The following is an 18995-nucleotide window of genomic DNA, read 5'->3' on the forward strand; positions in this document are numbered from 1 at the left end:
TGGCACATGTCTGTATTCCCAGCTACTCAGGAGGCTGAGACAGAAGAATGGCTTGAACCCGGGAAGTGGAGCTTGCAGGGAGCCGAGGTCATGCCACGGCACTGCAGCCTGGGCGACAGAGCAAGACTTCATCTCAAAAACAAATATATATATATATATATCAGTTAATGGCCGGGTACTCCCAGCACTTTGGGAGGTCAAGGCGGGCAGATCACTTGAGTCCAGGAGTTCGAGACCAGCCTGGCCAACATGGCGAAACCCTGTCTCTACTAAAAACACAAAAATTAGCTGGGCATGGTGGCGGGCTCCTGTAATCCCAGCTACTTGGGAGGCTGAGGCAGGAGAATTGCTTGAACCTGGGAGGTGGAGTTTGCAGTGAGCTGAGATTGCACCACTGCGCTCCAGACTGTAAGAGCGAGACTCCATCTCAAAAATAAAATAAAATAAAAATTAGTTAATAAATACTGTACAGAAAAATAGAGGATGTGATAGACAGTATGAATGGATAGCTACTTTAGATTGGGAGAATACTTCTCTGAGGATATAGCATTTAAGATCTAGGAGTATATGAAGATCAGCAGATCGGACATTACAGTACAAAGCACCTAAGGAGGAATGAACTTGCTATGTTGGAGGAACAGAAATCAGACCAGTGTTGTTTGCATATGGTGAATGAGGGAATGACAAGAGATAAGGAAGAAAGGCAGAGGCCAGATGACAGTGAGATATGGAAGCTAGGGTAAGGTGTTTCCTTTGGACATTTTTGTTTTTTTGAGATGGGGTTTTACTCTGTCACCCAGGTTGGAGTGCAGTGGTGCAGTCTTGGCTCACTGCATACTCCACCTCCTAGGCTAAGGGATTCTCCCACCCCAGCCTGTCAAGTAGATAGGACCACAGGTGCGTGCCTCTACTCCCTGTTAATTTTTTGTGTTTTTGGTAGAGAAGAGATTTCACCGTGTTGCCAGTCTGGTCTTGAACTCCTGAGCTCAGGCAACACCTGCCTTGGCCTCCCAAAGTGCTGGGATTATAGGTGTGAGTCACGGTACCCAGCCTCCTTTGGGGTTTTTAAGTACTATTATGATATGAGTTGATTTGTGACTAGAAAGAATGTTCAGTTGCTGTGTGAGAAATGGATTGTAGGCCAGGCACAGTGGCTCAGGCCTGTAATCCCAGCACTTTGGGAGGCCCAGGCAGGTGGATCACCTGAGGTCAGGAGTTTGAGACCAGCCTGACCAACGTGGAGAAACCCCATCTCTACTAAAAATACAAAATTAGCCGCCGGGCGCGGTGGCTCAAGCCTGTAATCCCAGCACTTTGGGAGGCCGAGGCGGGTGGATCACGAGGTCGAGAGATCAAGACCATCCTGGTCAACATGGTGAAACCCCGTCTCTACTAAAAATACAAAAAACTAGCTGGGCATGGTGGTGCGTGCCTGTAATCCCAGCTACTCGGGAGGCTGAGGCAGGAGAATTGCTTGAGCCCAGGAGGCGGAGGTTGCGGTGAGCCGAGATGGCGCCATTGCACTCCAGCCTGGGTAACAAGAGCGAAACTCCGTCTCAAAAAAAAAAAAAAAAAAAAAAAAAAATACAAAATTAGTGGGCGTGGTGGCACATGCCTGTAATCCCAGCTACTCGGGAGGCTGAGGTGGGAGAATCACTTGAACCCAGGAGGTTGTGGTGAGCCAAGATCGCGCCATTGCATCCAGCCTTGGCAACAAGAGTGAAACTCCATTTCAAAAAAACAGAAATGGATTGTAGAGGGTTGAAGACTTAAAACAAGGAGATCAGTAACAAGGCTCTTTGCACTAATCAAATAAGAGTTCATGGTAACTTGGACTGGGGTGATGGTATAAAAGCTGTGGAAAGGTAGATAGGTTTGGTATATCTTTTGGAAGTGAGGTTGACAGGGCTTGCTTTGGAATTGTGCCACTGCACTCCAGTCTGATTGTGTCACTGCACTCCAGGTGGCAGAACTAGACACTTTTGGAAGTGAGGTAATAAGGACATGGATAACTTCTGTATTATTGACTAGAGCAACCAGGGAAGTAAATAGTTGATGCTATTACTTGAGATGGATAAAACTAGCAGAATATAATTGTCAACAATTATTGGCCAGTGGTGGCTCATGCCTGTAATCCAGCAGTTTGGGAGGCTGCGGCAAGAGGATCGCCTGAGCTCAGGAGTTTGAGACCAGCCTGGACAAGATAGAGAGACCCTGTGTCTACAAAAAAGTAAGAAAATTAGCCGGGTGTGGTGGTACATACCTGTGGTCCCAGCTACTTGGGAGTCTGAGGTGGGAGGAGCCCAGGGGGTGGAGGTTGTAGTGAGCTGTGATTGTGCCACTGCGCTTCAGCCTTGGCAACAGAGTGATAACTTGTCCAAAATTTAAAAAAATAAAAATCTTTTTTGGTCCTGTCAAGTTTGGGATACTTGTTAGGTATCCAGATGGAGAAATCACATAGGCAGTTGGATAGAAATGCCTGGCATTCCTAGAATTCTGAGCTGAAACAGATAGAATGTGAAGTCATGGAATTCAATCAGGAAGTCACCTACAGATGGTTTGTGGCTAGAGAAGAGCAGTTTGAAAGAGTAGGAATTGCTAGTGAGGTAGGTGGAAAACCCAGAAAGTGATGCTGTAGAAGCCAGGTAAAGAAGTGTCTCAAGAAGGGAGTGGTCAGCCTGGGTAACATAGTGAGACCTTGTGTCTACAAAAAATTGAAAATTAGCTGTTCATGGTGGTACATGCCTATGGTAGTCCCAGCTATTTAGGAGGTTGAGGTGGGAGGATTGCTTGAGCCTGGGAGGTTAAGGCTGCAGTAATCGGTGAGTGTGCCACTGCACTAGACGCTGTCTCAAAAAAAAAAGGGGGGGGGGAAATTCGTCAGCTGTGTTCAATGCTATATAGAGGTCACATAACAGAGAGGTACAGCTAGTGCTTGACTTATGATCACGGTCGGTACCGCGGAACAGTCGTAACAAGATTTGGTCGTAAGTTGAGTAGGCTATATGTACAGTTGAAATGGTGCACGTGGAGATGGTAGTGCCGCCAGAAGCTGGTCCGCACTGTCGTACGCCCAGCTGGGCAACGTTTGCGCTGCCAGACGCAGAGCAGTCGTGGCTAGCGATTGTGGTTGTAAAGTTGAGTGGTCATAAGTTGCACAGGTCGTAAGTCGATCAATACCTGTACTGACAGGATTTGACCACCTAAGGACCTAGGAATTATTGGTGACTTTGAGTAGAACCATTCATTGGAGTGGTGGAAATAGAAGTATAATTGTAGTGGATTGAGGGGAGAAATAAGATGAAGAATCATTTGGGCCAGGTGCGCTGGCTCATGCCTGTAATCCCAGCACTTTGGGAGGCCAAGGTGGGCAAATCATTAGATTTGACCTAGTAGCTAGGTCACAGGTTTGAGACCAGCCTGGCCAACATGTGAAAACCTATCTCTACTAAAAATACAAAAAAATTAGCTGGGTGTGGTGGTGGGCGCCTGTTCTCCTAGCTACTGGGAGGCTGAGGCAAGATAATCGCTTGAACACAGGAGGCGGAGGTTGCAGTGAGCCAAGATTGCGTCACTGCACTCCAGCCTGGGCAACTGTGCGAGACTCTGTCTCAAAAAAAAAAAAAATTTGATTTTTTTTTTGTTTTTGTTTGGTAACAGGTTTTGGAACCCAGTTTCTCTGAAAACATCCTGTGTCATTGTTACCAAGTTCTTACCTGTTTGTATTCCAGTTGATTTTGTGTGTGTCTGTGTGTTTGTGTGTTTTTCTGAGGCGGAGTCTTGCTCTCTTGCCCAGGCAGGAGTGCAGTGATGCAGTATCGGCTTACTGCAACCCCTGCCCCAAGTTCAAGCAATTCTCCTTCCTCAGCCTCCTGAGTAGCTGGGATTACCTGCAAATGTTACTCTGTGTGTGTGTGTGTGTGTGTTTTGAGATGGAGTCTCATTCTTGTTGCCTAAGCTGGAGTGCAAAGGCACGATCTTGGATCACTGCAACCTCTACCTTCTGGGTTCAAGCAATTTTCCTACGTCAGCCTCCCAAGTAGCTGGGATTACAGGCACCTGCCACCACACCCAGCTCATTATTTTTTTATTTTTTAGTAGAGACTGGGTTTTACCATGTTTTTCAGGCTCCAGGCTGGTCTCAAACTCCTGACCTCAGGTGATCCACCTGCGTTGGCCTCCCAAAGTGCTGGGATTACAGGTGTGAGCCACTAAGCCTGTCCTTTTTTTTTTTTTTTTTTTAATATATTTTTAGTAGAGACAGGGTTTCGCCATGTTGGCCAGGCTATCTTGAACTCCTGACTTCAAGTGATCCACCCGCCTTGGCCTCCCAGAGTGCTGGGATTACAGGCATGAGTCACCATGCATGGCCTGACTGTGTATTTTTGTTGACGTAGTATCATCTTTCAGTGTTTTTGTACCATTATTTTATTTTATTTATTTTGAGATGGAGTCTTGCTCTGTCACCCAGGCTGGAATGCAGTGGCATGATCTCGGCTCATTGCAGCCTCCACCTCCCAAGTTCAAACAATTGTCCCACCTCAGCCTTCTGAATAGCTGGGATTACAGGTGTGCACCACCATGCCCTGCTAATTTTTGGTTTTTTTTTTTTTTTTTTTTTTTTTGAGACGGAGTTTCGCTCTTGTTACTCAGGCTGGAGTGCAATGGCGCGATCTCGGCTCACCGCAACCTCTGCCTCCTGGGTTCAGGCAATTCTCCTGCCTCAGCCTCCTGAGTAGCTGGGATTACAGGCACACGCCACCATGCCCAGCTAATTTTTTGTATTTTTAGTAGAGACGGGGGTTTCACCATGTTGACCGGGATGGTCTCGATCTCTTGACCTCGTGATTCACCTGCCTCGGCCTCCCAAAGTGCTGGGATTACAGGTGTGAGCCACTGCACCGGGCCCAATTTTTGTATTTTTAGTAGAGATGGGGTTTTACCATGTTGGCCAGGCTGGTCTCAAATTCCTGACCTCATGTGATCAGTCTGCCTTGGCCTCCCAAAGTGCTGGGATTACAGGCATGAGCCACCTCACCTGGCCTTGTACCATTATTTTAGATGGACTCCTATTTCTAAAATCCGCTTTAATTACTTTTATGAGTAATATAGGTAACTGGTGAGCAAATGAGACTTTTTATAAGGGTTAGGCCCTTGGTCTATAAGAAAAGCAGACTGACTTGACCTTGGCCTTAAAGTACATCAGTTTTCTCAACTGATAACAATGAGGATAACATTTTGGCTCATTGGGTAATTGTGATGCATGACTAATGAAAATAATTGTAAAACACTTTGCAGCCGGGCGCGAGCGCGGTGGCTCAAGCCTGTAATCCCAGCACTTTGGGAGGCCGAGGCGGGTGGATCACGAGGTCAAGAGATCGAGCCCATCCTGGTCAATATGGTGAAACCCCGTCTCTACTAAAAATACAAAAAAGTAGCTGGGCATGGTGGCACATGCCTGTAATCTGAGCTACTCAGGAGGCTGAGACAGGAGAGTTGCCTGAACCCAGGAGGCGGAGGTTGCCGTGAGCCAAAATCGCGCCATTGCACTCCAGCCTGGGTAACGAGTGAAAATCCGTCTCAAAAAAAAAATAAAAATAAAAAAAACAAACACTTTGCAAGTTAAAGTGTGATATAAATGCTAAATAATAGTTCTTTATTATGATGATGTGAAAATTAGCAACATGCTATTTATTGGAGGCCTTAAGTTCCTTTTGAGAAGGTGATATATTTTTTAGAATGTTAAGAGTTTTACCAGACTGGGCCCTGGTAGCTCATACCTGTAATCCTAGCACTTTGGGAGGCCGAGGCAGGTGGATCATTTGAGTTAAGGAGTTTGAGACCAGTCTAGCCAACATGATGAAACCCTGTCTCTACTAAAAATACAAAAAAAATTAGCCTGACATGGTGGTGGGGGCCTGTACTCCCAGCCACACGGGAGAGTAAGGAAGGAGAATTGCTTGAAAACCTGGAAGGTGGAGGTTTCATTGAGCTGAGATCATGCCACTGCACTCCAGCCTGGGCCACCGAGTGAGACTTCATCTCAAAAAAAAAAAAAAAAAAAAAAGAGATTTACCATCTTTGTGGTTCAGGTGAGGAATGAATTCCACCTCATGGTAGTTACAATTCTGAATGTTTAAAGGACTGATGGGATTGACTTATTATGTCTATAGTGTAGCATCACAGCCACTCAGTAGAAACATTCTCACAAAAAAAAAACACTGAAAAAGCATTTTAACTTCTTTTTTTTTTTTTTTTTTTTTTTTGAGACGGAGTTTCGCTCTCGTTACCCAGGCTGGAGTGCAATGGCGCGATCTCGGCTCACCGCAACCTCCGCCTCCTGGGTTCAGGCAATTCTCCAGCCTCAGCCTCCTGAGTAGCTGGGATTACAGGCACGTGCCACCATGCCCAGCTAATTTTTTGTATTTTTTAGTAGAGACGGGGTTTCACCATGTTGACCAGGATGGTCTCGATCTCTCGACCTCGTGATCCACCCGCCTCGGCCTCCCAAAGTGCTGGGATTACAGGCTTGAGCCACCGCGCCCGGCCGCATTTTAACTTCTTATAGGTAACACCATAAAGACATTTTAATGCAGGATTAGGTGATTTTTGCAGTTAGGTTTGAAGAGTGACATGGTGCCATTTTAGACAAAACTAACACTCCTTGTTCCATACCAGAGACTAAATATAGAACCAGTGGCATTATTACCTATAATGTACTTAGGAAGTGCATTGAAATTTGAATCTGTTGAACTAAATTTTTCTCAGTCTTTTAAGTGACATTAACAATAGGGGAAAATTGGGATGTGGTCTAAAGATGATAAGGGAAAACTGAAATGGTCTGCTGATGTGCTGGGGACTTTACCCTGACACCTCAGCTGGGATCTTGTATATTGTTTTCAGTATAGGGACCTTTTTGTTTCTAATTTTAGAATAAAGTAGCAAAGTTTTTAGCGTTATGCAGGTTGGAATTGAATCTTTTTTTCTGGAATTTGATTTCTCTCACAATCCATTACCTTTTTGTATCAAGGACAAGTGAAAGGCTTAGGTTTTTTTTTCTCTTTGATGGGAAGATTGTACTTGATTTTGCTGTATTCAGGCATTATCTGCTTTTCTTTTGCATTTTCATTTGGTGACTGCTAAAAGGGCCCTTGAATAACATGCTTTCACAGCAAAGACAATTGACTAAGTTTACTTTCTTAGAGATGTTTTATTTCTATGGTTTGTATTAAGACTTCCTATTATTTGCTTCCATCATTGGCCTTGTACATTCTAGGCTGAGGGATTGGCTTCAACTGTTTTACATTCACAGGCAAAGGTTCATCTTATATTCATATTTTAGTTCTCTTGGATTTAATTTGTAGCCCACCTGTATCCATTGTATTGAATAGTTTCCTTCCTAGATTAGGTATTTCATAAAATTTCTAAATATTTTTAGGAATGTATTACTTACGCTTGACATCTTTATCATTATTTATGTCATTCAGAATAGTCCAAGTTTCTCTGGAAGCTTGCAGTTGGCTGTGCTATCAAGACAAAATGCCTTTTGGACTGTATGGAGAAAGCACTTTCCACCACTACCTAACAATATGGAATATATATAATTTTTGACTTCATGTATTTCTTCTGTGATTAACTAGCTCATATTCTTTGAATATTTTCCTCTTTGGTTATTTGTCTTCATCTTATTGACTTATAAAAGTTATTTGTATATTGTGGCATTACACTATTTATTAAATATTCTTTTTTTTTGAGACGGAGTTTCGCTCTTGTTACCCAGGCTGGAGTGCAATGGTGTGATCTCAGCTCACCGCAACCTCCGCCTCCTATGTTCAGGCAATTCTCCTGCCTCAGCCTTCTGAGTAGCTGGGATTACAGGCACACACCACCATGCCCAGCTAATTTTTTGTATTTTTGGTAGAGATGGTTTTTCACCATGTGGACCAGGATGGTCTCGATCTCTTGTGGACCAGGATGGTCTCAATCTTTTTTTTTTTTTTTCTTTCTTCTTTTTTTTTTTGAGATGGAGTTTTGCACTTGTTACCCAGGCTGGAGTGCAATGGCACAATCTCGGCTCACCGCAACCTCCGCCTCCTGGGTTCAGGCAATTCTCCTGCCTCAGCCTCCTGAGTAGCTGGGATTACAGGCACGCGCCACCATGCCCAGCTAATTTTTTCTGTATTTTTAGTAGAGACGGGGTTTCACCATGTTGACCAGGATGGTCTCGATCTCTTGACCTCGTGATCCACCCGCCTCAGCCTCCCAAAGTGCTGGGATTACAGGCTTGCGCCACCATGCCCGGCCCTTATTAAATATTCTTTTAAGGCTATGAATAAGAAGTGAGAAGGGAGGGTATTGCATTAAATGCTAATCCAAAATGGTGTTTGGTTAAATTGTTTTATTGTTTGCCTTGATTATTTGAGCAATGGTAAGCTTCTTTTGTCTCTCCCGTTCCAAAGATGCATAGAAAAGCTCCTTCTGTCTGAAGCAAAGTGTTGGCTCTGTGTTGGTTATAATTTGCTTTTTCTGGCTTGCACAGCCTTCTTTTTGTTTTCTGTCTTCTGACAGATTATAGGATTGTGGGGAAACAGCGTCCAGGGCTTTTTCAGGAACTGTGCCATTTTGTCTACAGGAGAAGCCATTGGCTTTGGCACTAGAAGAGAATTGGCTCTGCATTTAAAGATGCCAAATCATGCTCGATTCACAAGTTTACTGTCTCATTTTGTCTATGTGTGTGAAACTTTTTCAGGATTTTGGCTTTTTATTTTTTCTACCATGTGCTACCCCATCAGGATGAGAAATTGTCAACTTACCCCTTCTCTCTAGCTCTCTACTCCCAGAACATACAACCCGAACATCCTAAACCATAACAAATGATGGAGCTGTCATTTTGAAGATTATGGGAAAATATACCATACAAGTGTTTTCCTTTGGCACCCTTATCGTGACTTTGAGTTTTTTTTTTTTTTTTTTTTTTTTTGAGATGGAGTTTCGCTCTTGTTACTGACGCTGGAGTGCAGTGGCGCGATCTCGGCTCACCGCAACCTCCGCCTCCCGGGTTCAAGCAATTCTCCTGCCTCAGCCTCCTGAGTAGCTGGGATTACAGGCACGTGCCACCATGCCCAGCTAATTTTTTGTATTTTTAGTAGAGACGGGGTTTCACCATGTTGACCAGGATGGTCTCGATCTCTTGACCTCATGATCCACCCGCCTCGGCCTCCCAAAGTGCTGTGATTACAGGCTTGAGCCACCGTGCCCGGCCTGACTTTTGAGTTTTAATTCTGGTTTGTTAGTCATTCCTATGGAGTCTTTTTTTTTTTTTTTTTAAGACAGGGTCTCGCTCTGTCACTCAGGCTTGGAGTGCTGTGGCACGGTCATAGCTCACTATAATCTCCAACTCTTTACTCCTGGGCTCAAGTGATCCTTCTGCCTCAACCTCCCAAGTAGCTGGAAGTATAAACCACACCACTACACCCCCCTTCATGCCTTTTAAACTGCATAAAATTGATTTTGAAACCCTACCAAGTAGTTATTTTAGCAAATCTTTACCAGATAATGCTTCTACTTTCTATAGATAGAATTTGAAAGGTACCATCCAGATATAGGTTATTCCCATTTAGATTAAGGCCAGAAAGGTTTTTTTTTTTTTTTTTTTTGAGACGGAGTTTCACTCTTGTTACCCAGGCTGGAGTGCAATGGCGTGATCTCGGCTCACTGCAACCTCCGCCTCCTGGGTTCAGGCAATTCTCCTGCCTCAGCCTCCTGAGTAGCTGGGATTACAGGCACGCGCTACTATGCCTAGCTAATTTTTTTTTTTTTTTTTTTGTATTTTTAGTAGAGACGGGGTTTCACCATGTTGACCAGGATGGTCTCGATCTCATGACCTTGTGATCCACCTGCCTCGGCCTCCCAAAGGTGCTGGGATTACAGGCGTGAGCCTCCGCACCTGGCTAGTGTGAATTATTATATATAGGTGCATGGGAGGATCTCTTCCAGGAATGATTGTCCTTCTGTCCTGTCCCATATCCATAGTCTCCCAAAGTCTTGGGTTTGATTCTCTACTCTGCATTCTCTGTTGTAGTTTGCCTTTTATTATTATTATTATTATTATTATTATTATTATTATTATTTGGAGATGGAGTTTTGCTCTTGTTGCCCAAGCTAGAGTGCAATGGCGCAATCTGGGCTCACTGCAACCTCTGCTTCCCAGGTTCAAGTGATTCTCCTGCCTCAGCCTCCCTAATAGCTGGGATTAAAGGCAACCACCACGCCTGGCTAATTCTTAGTATTTTTAGTAGAGACCGGGTTTCACCATGTTGGCCAGGTTGGTCTCGAACTCCTGACCTCAGGTAGTCTACCTGCTTCAGCCTCCCAAAGTGCCAGGATTACAGGTGCGAGCCACTGTGCCCGGCCTTATTATTATTATTATTATTATTTCTTTTTTTTAGACGGAGTTTCGCTCTTGTTACCCAGGCTGGAGTGCAATGGCGCAATCTTGGCTCACCGCAAACTCCGCCTCCTGGGTTCAGGCAATTCTCCTGTCTCAGCCTCCTGAGTAGCTGGGATTACAGGTACACGCCACCATGCCCAGCTAATTTTTTGTATTTTTAGTAGAGATGGGGTTTCACCCTGTTGACCAGGATGGTCTTGATCTCTTGACTTTGTGATTCACCCGCCTCAGCCTCCCAAAGTGCTGGGATTACAGGCTGGAGCCACCGCGCCCGGCTATTTCTTTTGAGACAGAGTCTGACTCTGTTGCCCAGGCTAGAGTGCAGTGGCACCATCTCAGCTCACTGCAATCTCTGTCTCCTAGGTTCAAGCAATTCTCCTGCCTCAGCCTTCTTAGTAGCTGGGATTACAGGCATGTGCCACCATGCCCTGCTAATTTTTGTATTTTTAATAGACAGGGTTTTGCCATGTTGGCCAGAAAGGTCTCAAATTCCTGGCCTTAGATGATCTGCTTGTTTCAGCCTCCAAAAGTGCTAGGAATACAGGCGTGAGCCACCAGGCCCAGTCCGTATTATTTTTTAAGACGGAGTTTCGCTCTTGTCACCCAAGCTGGAGTGCAATGGCGCGATCTCAGCTCACTACAGCCTCTGCCTCCTGGGTTCAAGCTATTCTCCTGCCTCAGCCTCCTGAGTAGCTGGGATTACCTGCCACTATGCCCAGCTAAATTTTGTATTTTTTAGTAGAGACGGGCTTTCACCATGTTGGCCAGGCTTGTCTCGAACTCCTGCCCTCAGGTGATCCACCCTCCTTGGTCTCCCAAAGTGCTGGGATTACAGATGTGAGCCACTGCGCCGGCCTTATTATTTTTTAACAGGCATATTTTCCCTAAATAACTAAGTACTTTAAAGACAAAGACCATATCTTATTCATCTTTTTGTCTCTGGGGTCTAATAGAATTTTGGGCATACAGGAATACGGTACATATATGGTGACGTTAGTGAGTAAGTAAAACAAAATCCCAGATACAGTGAATGAATTTTTATACTCCCCTCTAGTGTCTGAAAGAGAAAGTGCAGCCAGTTAAAAACCTTTACTGTTAAAGAACACCTTGCTACATTAAGTAATAGTGCAAAGAATTCTCTTTAAAAAAAAGAAAGAAAACACAGTGTTTTTCTCAGACCTACTGTTCTCTTGAAGTCTAATGAACAATAAAGGTTTTATGAGACTTTCTGTGCTCTGTGTCATGAGTGTTTGAATTCTGTAAATATCACATAGCAGGTCTTGATGAGAAAACTGTCTTTTTTTTTTTTTTTTTTCCCCGAGATGGAGTTTCACTCTTGTTGCCCAGGCTGGAGTGCAATGGCAAGATCTCAGCTCACTGCAACCTCCGTCTCCTGGGTTCAGGTGATTCTCCTGCCTCAGCCTCCTGAGTGGCTGGGATTACAGGCATGTGCCGCCACACCCAGCTAATTTTTATATTTTTAGTAGAGACAGGGTTTTGCCGTGTTGGCTAGGCTAGTCTCGAACTCCTGACTTCAGGTGATCCACCTGCCTCAGCCTCTCAAAGTGCTGCCATTACAGGTATGAGCCACTGTGCTTGGCTGGATATTGTCTTTTTAAGACTGTTTACCTTCTTTTCGGGCTCAATCATTGTTTTATGTGTTTGTTATTCTGTTCTACTGGAACTGTATCATTGTTTTGATTGGAGTAAATTAAGTGTGAAAGTTACATTTTAATTTAATTTTTTTGCTTATTATAAATGCTGCCATTTGGGAAATTTGTAAAAATTTGCTCAAGAAATAATGAGGTGCAAACTGATCAGTCTAGAGGGACGTTACCTAGTTTTTAGTCTAGCCTATTGATCTTTTCCATCTATTTCTGAGAGATATTTATGTTTCAGTATCTTTTACTGACTATAAAAGTAAGACATGTTCAGCATAACTTAAGATAAAATCTGTAATTTCACTAAGTTAATCTAGTAAAAACGAAAAAATTAATGCTTTTTATTTTATTTTATTTATTTATTTAGAGACAGAGTGTCACTTGTCCAGGGTGGAGTGCAGTGGCAAGATCTCAGCTCACTGCAACCTCTGCCTCCTGGTTTCAAGCAGTTTTCCTGCCCCAGCCTCCCAAGTAGCTGGGATTACAGGCCTCCGATAACATGCCAGGCTATTTTTTTTTTTTAGACAGAGTTTCGCTCTTGTTACCCAGGCTGGAGTGCAATGGCGTGATCTCGGCTCACCGCAACCTCCGCCTCCCGGGTTCAGGCAATTCTGTCTCAGCCTCCTGAGTAGCTGGGATTACAGGCACGCACCACCATGCCCAGCTAATTTTTTGTATTTTTTAGTAGAGATGGGGTTTCACCATGTTGACCAGGATGGTCTCGATCTCTTGACCTCATGATCCGCCCACCTTGGACTCCCAAAGTGCTGGGATTACAGGCTTGAGCCACCACGCCCGGCAGTCTCGATCTCTTGACCTCGTGATCCACCCGTCTCGGCCTCCCAAAGTGCTAGGATTACAGGCTTGAGCCATCGTGCCCAGCCCTAATTTTTTTTTTTTTTTTTGTAGTGACGAGGTTTCACTGTGTTGGCCAGGCTGGTCTCGAACCTCTGACCTCAAGTGATCTGCCTGACTTAGCCTCCCAGTGTGTTAGGATTACAGGTGTCAGCCACCATGCCGGGCCTTAATTTTTTATTTTTATTCTTTTGAGACAAAGTTTCACTCTGTCGTCCAGGCTGGAATGCACTGGTGCCATCCCAGCTCACTGCAGCCTCAACCTCCCAGGCTCAAGTGATCCTCTCACCTCAGCCTCCCAAACAGCTGTGACTACAGGTGCACACTACCATGCCCAGGTAATTTTTGTATTTTTTTGTAGAGATAGGGTTTCGCTGTGTTGCCCAGGCTGGTCTTGAACTCCTGAGCTCAAGTGATCTACCCATCCCGGCCTCCCAAAGTGCTGAAATTACAGGCATCAGCCACTGTAACTGGCTCACCTTTTTATTTTTTAAAAGATACAATAAAACACATTATCTTCTTTATTTCTCCCTACCTGTACTCTTATTCTTTCTCTCAGTGATAACTACTGTTGACAGATTGGTGCGTATACTTCTAGATATGATACTGGACCAAGAGATGTATATTCACATGTGTTTAAAAAATAGATGTGATCGGCCTGGCATGTTAGCTCACGCCTGTAATCCCAGCACTTTGGGAGGCCGAGGCAGGCAGATCACTTGAGGTCAGGAGTTTGAGACCAGCCTGGCCACCATAGTGAAACCCCGTGTCTACTAAAAATACAAAAATTAGCTGGGTGTGGTGGTGTGCACCTGTAATTTCGGCTACTTGGGAGGCGGAGGCAGGAGAATCACTTGAACCCGGGAGGCAGAGTTTGCAGTGAGCCAAGATTGCACCACAGCATCATGTTACTGCATTCCAGCTTGGGTGATGGAGTGAAACTCCATCTCAAAAATAAATAAAGTAAACCAGGCATGTTGTACAGCTCCTTTTCCATCCTCCAGGAGTTCTGAGTTTGTTATATATGAAAAGTTTTAGCTCCAAGGTAGACTAGGCTGCTTAATGTTAATGTTTTGTTTTAAATTATAGTAGTGTTTGGGGGGATTAAGGAGTGTTGTAGAGTGTGATGTAGTTATTTAATGTCAGGAATTTGCAAGAACTCTGAACAGAACAAAAATGACAACCTAGATAATAACTTGCCTTCCCTGACCCCTGTTTTTTCTTTTCCCTTTTTTTGGGAGGTGGCATTAGGGTCTTACTCTCACGCAGGCTGAGTGCAGTGGCATGATCTCTGCTTACTGTACTCTCCCAAGTAGCTGGGACTATGGCATGAGTCACCACGCCTAGTTACTTAAAAAAACATTTTGTTTGTTTGGAGATGGAGTCTTGCTCTGTTGCCCAGGCTGGAGTGCAGTGGTACGATCGTGGCTCACTGCAACCTCAGCCTTCCGAGTAGCTGGACTTACAGGTGCCTGCCACCACAACCAGCTAATTTTTTTAATTTTAGGAGAGACGGGATTTCACCATGTTGGCCAAGCTTGTCTCCAACTCCTGACCTTGTGATCTGCCCACCTTGGCCTCTCAAAGTGATGGGATTACAGGCATGGCCACTGAGCCTGGCTACTTTTAAAATTTTTGGTACAGGTGGGGTCTCACCATGTCGATGTTAGCCAGGCTGGTCTCCACCTCCTGGGTTCAAATGATCTACCTGCCTTGTCCTCCCAAAGTGCTGGGATTACAGGTGAGACATACCACGCCTGGCTGGTTTTTCTTTTTCTTTTTCTTTTTTTTGAGACAGAGTTTTGCTCTTGTTACCCAGGCTGGAGTGCAATGGTGCGATCTCAGCTCACCGCAACCTCCGTGTCCTGGGTTCAGGCAATTCTCCTGCCTCAGCCTCCTGAGTAGCTGGGATTACAGGCACGCGCCACCATGCCCAGCTAATTTTTTGTATTTTTAGTAGAGACAGGGTTTCACCATGTTGACCAGGATGGTCTCGATCTCTTGACCTTGTGATCGACCCGCCTCGGCCTCCCAAAGTGCTGGGATTACAGGCTTGAGCCACCGCGCCCGGCCTGGCTGGTTTTTCTTAAATGAGCCCCATGTAGTGCTTTATCACTACACCCAAGAAAATATACTACAGTGTTTAGCATATTCTATTCCAACAGCGTATGCCCCTAATGTTGGCATTAGTGACTGAAGTTTTGGTGCAGCCTGCCAATTACTCCCAGCCTGGTGGTTGCTGAGAGTATGTTCCCCATAAAACTAGGTAGGTGATTGAACAAGGGTTAGATGTTTGCTTCCTAATTGTACTGAAACCCGCTGTCTTGGGTTTTTACTAGGTTGGAGACATCCAGTTAAATACATTGGACATTTTGTATCGGAAACAAGTTGAAGTCAACTATGTGTGTTTTTTTCCTATGTGTTTTTTTTCTTTTTTGGCCGATGATTTGATGTAATCCCTTCTCCACCCCACAAACTTCTAGATACATACTTTTTCCACCACCACCACCACCCCGCCCCTTAATTTCTGCGTCATGGGAGGCAGGAGTTTCCGACAGGGAAGATTGATGTGTGCAATTGATTTAATATGCAATCCTAAATCCGTCCACTGTTACAGTGCAGTGCAGTTGATTAGACTAGAGGCAGAGAGGCTTGGGGAGCATCTTTTTACTGTCGAGTGTCTTCAGGTGGCTATTGCTGTTGAAGTCTGAGGCACTCTGGGAGGTATCGCGTGGGTATGGGGTCTCCTAGTACCCAGGCAGAGAGTGGGAGGGGGCAGGGGGGAGAGGGAGAAGGGGCGCCAGGCAGCTCGGCTTCACCTGGCCCAGCTACGGGATGCTTGGCTCCTGGCTTTGGGGTGGGGGCCAGGAGAGATGGGGGCAGCGCTAACAAAGAGGAGCCGAGTCGGGCCGGGTCCGCGGGTAGCGGGCCTATCCCGGTGGCTGACCTCCCTGTGGGCCTCTCCAGTTGGCTGCTTGGCGAATCGCTCTGCTGGCTCCCTGGCTCACCATTGGCTGTGCAGACAGGAGGGGGCTCGCGAAGAGCCGGGGCGAGGGGGCGGGGCTGGCTTCCGGCGGCGGAGGGGAGCTAGCGGCAGCCGGCTGGGGGAGGGGGTGTCGGCGCACCACGGAGTGCTGCGCTCCTTGAGCTTGGCACCCGGAGCAGCCGCCTCCCCCTCCCCCTGCCTAGACCGCTAGAAGCCCCTTCTCTTCTATCCTCCCTGGGTGGGGGTGAGCTGGGCTGAGCTGTCCCAGGCTGGCGGGGCGGAGCCAGGAGCCCCACCGTGCGCTGCGGAGCGAACCTCACCTCCTTTCCAGGGTGCAAGGTGTGTGTGTGCTTTTTCTAACGCGACCCCGACGTCAGCCGACTTAACCTTGTAAGAAAAGGGGAAATGGAATGGGAAGTAGTATCTGTGGATCCCATCAGATTATTTTGGTTTTCTATTTCTACCCTTCATCCGTTTTTTTTCCTTCCCTTCATCTCACCCCTGCAGATGGGTAAGGAGATTCAGGACTCTTACCTCTTTTTACTGATGTGTCGATATCGGTCGCATAGTAAAATGCACGGAGAAGAAAAGAGCTTTTTGTGTGGTATCTGATGCAGTAAACCGTAATTTAAAAAAAAAAAAAAGGCAAGCTAGGAGTGGATGTTTGGAACTGTACTGCATCCGTGTCCATTAAGGATGTCTTCACCATTTTCCTTCTTGGGACTGCCTTGATCAGCAATAACAATCTGAAAGGAGAGGAGGTGCTAGTGGAAAGAGGGAGCAGCCCCAGTCAAATGGTGGTTAAAGGAAATCCTGATAGTTGTTAGCGATGAACTCTGCTAAAGTCTCTTCCCGGAGTACATTGTCACCGGCTTTGTGTAGCAGCTCAGCTCTGTTGGAGAAACCTGGCTAGAGGAGGCAAACTTACCTTGCTGTTGCTGAAACTTACCTTTTTCTCTGTCAGTATATTTCTTGTATTCACAGACCCTCGGAGGGATTAGTTTCTGTCGTCAAAAACCAAAAACAAACTTCAAAAACCTCCAGATGAATTTTAATTTTTTTTGTTGTTTTTGTTGTTTTGTTGTTGTTTTTGAGACGGAGTCTCTCTCTGTCGCCCAGGCTGGAGTGTAGTGGCACAATCTCGGCTTACTGGCACCCTCTGCCTCCCAGGTTCAAGCGATTTTCCTGCCTCAGCCTCCCGAGTAATGCCACCATGCCCGGCTAATTTTTGTATTTTTAGTAGACATGAGGTTTCACCATGTATCAGGCTGTTCTCGAACTCCTGACCTCGTAATCCACCCGCCTTGGCCTCCCAGAGCGCGTGAGCCACTGCGCTCAGCCTCGTAAATTTTTTAGAAAAGATTCCTCTCCCCAAACTTCATGAATTTGGGTGGCTGTAGCATTACAACTTAAATGAAATTCAGTTTCTTTGCTTCTTCAACTTAGGGGGATCCCTTCTTTCTGACGAACACCTATCTCCAGCCAAAATTGGGACTCTCTTTAAATTGAGAATAACATTTTCAGTTGAAGATAGAAAATCCAAAATTTTTGATGTCAGAAATGAGTGTGTGTGTGTGCACGCGCGCACGCGCGCACGCACACTGGGTGGCAACGTACGTGGCACCCTTGCTTTAAGTGGGCATCTTCCTCCAAATGTGTTTGGACCAGGTTTATGTTAATGTTGATTAGCAAAGAGCTGCAATACAAGAAGGGATGAAATATCTTTTTTTTTTTTTGCAACACTTTGTTAAATATTAATTAAAATGGTTCAGAATTTATGTAATACAGGTTCAGTTTCCAAAGATTGTTCTAACTGGGGTCCACTTTTGAAGACAGAATTGTTACACTGGAGCTGTCTTACAGTTTTGGCTAGATTAGTGATTTTTCTTTACATTGATTTACTAGCTCTCTAAACAATCAGGAGCAATTTGGGATGCAAGCAAGTATTATAAAAAATAGGGATTGGCCGGGCATGGTGGCTAACGCCTGTAATCTAAGCACTTTGGAGGCCAAGGCAGCCGGATCACCTGAGGTTGGGAGTTCAAGACCAGCCTGACCAACATGGTGAAACCCCGTCTTTAAAAAAAAAAATAATAATAATAATAATAATAATAAATAGGGATAGTGGGATAGGAAACCATTTCAGTTGTGGAAATAATAGGGATTACTTTTCCCTATTACTACCTTATTAAAAAATAAAATCTCAAGTACTTTAGATTAGACATGTTACTAAAAAGCATATTCACAGTAATCCTGTGTCAGGTTTTGGGTTTTTACTTCATTACTCATTTGTCCCTTAAGGCTCCATGAATTGTGTTTAAATTGGGAGGGAAAGGGGATCCCCCAGATGTTGACTTAGTTAACTTGTTACTGAGAGTGAACTGTTAAAAATTACTGATTGAAACCTTGACAGTTAGCTAGCATATAAAACAGTATATAAAACAAAGTGCGCTTTGATGTCTAAGGTATACGAAGCTGGGGAAGTGACCAAAAAACCAATTGGAAGGTGGGGTACAATGGCTCACGCTTGTAATCCCAGCACTTTGGGAGGCTGAGGTGGGCGGATCACTTGAGGTCAGGCGTTCAAGACCAGCCTGGCCAACTTGGTGAAAACCCCGTCTCTATCAAAACGTAAAAAAATTAGCCAGGCGTGGTGGCATGCTCCTGTAGTCCCAGCTACTTGAGAGATTGAGGTGGGAGAATTGCATGAACCCAGAAGACAGAGGTTGCACTGAGCCAAGGCTGTGTCACTGCACTCTAGCCTGGGTGACAGAGTGAGGTCCTTTCTCAAAAACAAACAGTTGGAGGCTGTAAGATTTCGACTCACTTCTACCAAAAAACAAGTCACCCTTCTATTTGGTATCTAGGTGGTGTTTAAGTTCTCTACCCATGGATGAGCAGTAAGTACAGCTTTATAGAGTTCTATTATACTTCACTCACTTTCTTTTTTTATATTGCTATTATATTTTAATTTTTATGTTTTTTAGAGAATGAGGTCTGGCTCTGTTGCCCAGATTGGTCTCAAACTCTTGACCTCAAGCAG

The 18995-nt window shown here is 45.1% G+C and overlaps 1 protein-coding gene across 6 annotated transcripts in view; it reads left to right on the top strand.

Moving 5' to 3' along the window:
- The window catches only part of FAM222B (family with sequence similarity 222 member B), a 103498-nt gene that overhangs the window by 34865 nt on the left and 49638 nt on the right, over positions 1 to 18995 (top strand). Inside the window, exon 1 of one of the 6 annotated variants that reach the window (XM_074388461.1) lies at positions 16025 to 16291. The exons of the other annotated variants lie outside the window; for them this stretch is intronic. The gene's annotated coding sequence lies outside the window, so the exon portion shown is untranslated. Of the gene's footprint in view, positions 1 to 16024; positions 16292 to 18995 lie in introns of those variants that run through there. 6 annotated transcript variants of the gene reach the window in all.

Source organism: Saimiri boliviensis, chromosome 17 (genome assembly GCF_048565385.1).
Source record: "Saimiri boliviensis isolate mSaiBol1 chromosome 17, mSaiBol1.pri, whole genome shotgun sequence".
Lineage (NCBI taxonomy): Eukaryota > Metazoa > Chordata > Mammalia > Primates > Cebidae > Saimiri > Saimiri boliviensis.